This window comes from Durio zibethinus, unplaced genomic scaffold (assembly GCF_047325235.1).
Source record: "Durio zibethinus cultivar Kanyao isolate XHJ-2024 unplaced genomic scaffold, ASM4732523v1 HiC_scaffold_297, whole genome shotgun sequence".
Taxonomy (NCBI): Eukaryota; Viridiplantae; Streptophyta; class Magnoliopsida; order Malvales; family Malvaceae; genus Durio; species Durio zibethinus.
In genome coordinates this window covers 61,596-65,000 of record NW_028322920.1, presented here as the reverse complement: position 1 = coordinate 65,000, position 3,405 = coordinate 61,596, and positions in this window count along the sequence as shown.

Here is a 3,405-nt window from a genome sequence, read left to right as displayed (position 1 = left end):
ACGAAATATCAGACGAAATAGAACGATTTTAGAAAGGATATAATGAAATTCTTTGATTGGTTTTTCCCAGAGAGAGAGAAATGATCTGACCGATGGGTCCAACAAAAACAAACAATTACACAATTAACAATTCCAATTAAATTAATATTTTTTAATATTTAAAGATTCAAATTGAATATGAATAAAAAATCTAATTTAATAATTTTAATGGTAAGGTAATTTAATTAAATGGATTTAATAGAATAAGAATAGAATTTAATAGTAATAGAATTTTCTAATTTCTAATTAGAATTTCTAATCCGAAAATAATAAATAAACAGAGAGCTCTTGTTCTTATTCGAAACGCCTCGTGATCTTTAACCAATTCTGCGCTTCAATATAATTACCAGGAGTAAGCGCTATAGCCTGTTTCCAATACTCAGCGGCTTGATCGAACCAAGCCTCCGCTATTTCAGAATCCCCCTGTCGAATGGCCTGTTCTCCCCGGTCGGAATAGGCGGGTCAATTCCTTCCCTTAGAACCGTACTTGAGAGTTTCCTACCTCATACGGCTCGGCAGTCAATTCTTTTGGTGTCCCATTTTTTTACCCTACCATATATCCAATTGAATGAGATTTCTCATAGATCCTATCGATTTGTCTCGGGTTAACCAAAAGAGGTTAATTACATGAGTTTCAAACTTTAATTTGGATTAAATTAATAATGAGTTTTATCTTTTCTCCCACCTTCAGAAAAATAAAGCATAGGCGTTTCGGGATTATCGTCCGTTAGATTTTTCTGAAAGGTAACTATCTCGGTTTCATATCATATATAAATTTATATAGAATCCTTGAAAAAGACTTCTTCCTCATAAAAAAGACTTACTGTCTTTGGGATCTGATGCTACACCGCTGCTCAATAACTTAGGGGATCGGCTCTATTACATAAGTTGATTCCTAATTTTTATCTCATATCATGACATAAATAAGCAGTTCTTATTTATTTTTATTGTATCGGCCCAAAACCTCGCTAATTGATCTTTACGGTGCTTCCTCTATCAATTAGATCCTTTATCCATAGAATAAAGTATCTAGGCATATATATTTCTTCATATTTTGACTTCTATGAAGTTTCTTTTTTTTTTTTCTTTTTTTGTTACAGCTGATAAAAATCGTTTTTTTGGACGATGCAATATGTAGAAAGCCTATTTTATTTACTAGCGTATTTATTTACTAGCGTATTTGCTCTTTCTTTCCTTTTTTTTTTTATTTCTATAGTGGAGATAGTCGCACGTAATGACAGATCACAGCCATATTATTAAAAGCTTGTGGTAAGAACGGGTTTCGTTCTAGTGCTCGAAAATAATATTCTAAAGCTTTTGTATGTTCTCCGTTACTTGTGTGGATAAGGCCTATGTTATAGAGTATATAACTTCGATCATAGGGATCAATTTCTAGTCGCATAGCTTCATAATAATTCTGTAAGGCTTCCGCATAATTTCCTTCGGATTGAGCCGACATCCGTTACGGTCGTCATTCGATTCAACGAATTCTCCGTTCCAAAACCGTACGTGAGATTTTCACCTCATACGGCTCCTCCTTTATGTGCATAATGAGAATAATCCATGGAATTAAAAAAAAGGTCGAAATATTGTCATTATGAACTGAGCGGGGCTAATGTTTTTACAAGAAATCTCTAGCCAACCCTCTTGCAAAAGATCTTTTCTTACCATCAAGCGTGTTCGTACTAGATAAATAAAGTAAACTCCAACAATTTCTTTGTTCTCAACGCTCCTTAATTTCCAGGAATTAGTCACTTCAACAATCTTCGATGGTTATATGGGTATCCAAAGTACGAACAAGATGGATGTTTGTTGTCCCAACCATTTCTCTTAGTTCCGATCCCGATAAGGAAAGGGAATCCTTTATAACAATAACAAAGTTTTCGTGTTGTTGATTCCTAGATGTAGTGCTTCTTCCTCTATGCCGCCTATTGGTACTAGTGTAGTAGGGTTGACCCACAATACAGACCCATAGGTGTAACCTTTCGCTCAATACTCGAATCAACAATTGAAGCATCTGAGGTTGCATTAATCGGGGATACACGACAGAAGGAATTGCTTTATTTATAAACTTCACCTTCAACAAGCGTAGATTTCTTTTTTTTTTTCAATAGTCTTTTTTTTTTTTTTTTCTATTCCGAATCATGTGTCTTTTTCCTAAGACTAAGAGCGGTAAAATAAAAATAAAAAAAAAAATATATATAAAATAATTAAAATATATAAAATAATTATAATTATATAATAATAATCAAATCGCACCATCTCTGTAATAAGTAAATGCCTCTTTTTCTCCTGAAGTTGTCGGAATTATTCGTAATAAGATATTGGCTACGATTGAAAAGGTCTTATCAATAAAATTTCCATTTATCCGCGATCTAGGCATAGGTAGCAATCCATTCTATAACTCTTTTCATTACCCCTTCGTGAGAAAAAAAAAAGGATCTCACAAACAAAGGAAGCGTACAGTACGAAATAACATAAAAGCAGACCCATTCCATAAAAAAAAAAAAAAAAAAAGATATAGCCCTCTACTTTACTTCAATTTTTTTGGCAGGAATCAAGAAAAAAAAAAAAAAAGAAATATTTGAATCCTATTTTATTTCATCCAAATTTATTAGTATAAGAATTTATTAGTATAAGAATAAAATATAAAAAGAAAAAAGAATTATTACGATTTCATCGAAGTTGAAGAATCAAAAAATTTATCCTACGGATTAGGATAGATTAGCAAAATTAGAGAAGTTTTGATTAAATTATGATAAAAAGAGGAAAAATAATCGAATAATCGTTCTATGATGAAAATAAAATAACTGCCCTTTTTTGTGTTTTGTGCATAGCAGGTATACAACATATAATCAAATATAAAAATCCCTTAGAGGATTTATGAATTTGTAATAGATTTACAGAGTAAGAGGTTGTTGTTGAGAGATCTAAAACTGGAAAAGAATTTTAGAATTCTTATAGAAATGGGGAATTAGAGTCTAAAGAGAATTATGAACTAAAAATATCCATTAAGCATAGTCTAAAAAAAAAAAACCAATCGATTGATTTGATTCGTTTCAATTCATTGATTTAATCCAGTCCGGTAGAAATATCAGAAAAAAGATGGGAGTGCCTTTTTCGCAAACATGAATAGATATATATGGTATATGTTTATCGTATTATATTATTTATTTTTAACAGCCCCCTCACAAAAAAATTTCTTCGAGTCGGGAGGCTAAAGAAAAAGTGCTGAAAAAAGTGATGAAAAGTTTTCTATTTTTATAGCTAGTTTTCTAGTTAGAATTGATATTGTTCGTACCTCTCGAACAATCTAATATGAATAACTCGCTATTCGCTCGGGTTATCGGCCATAATAATTATGTA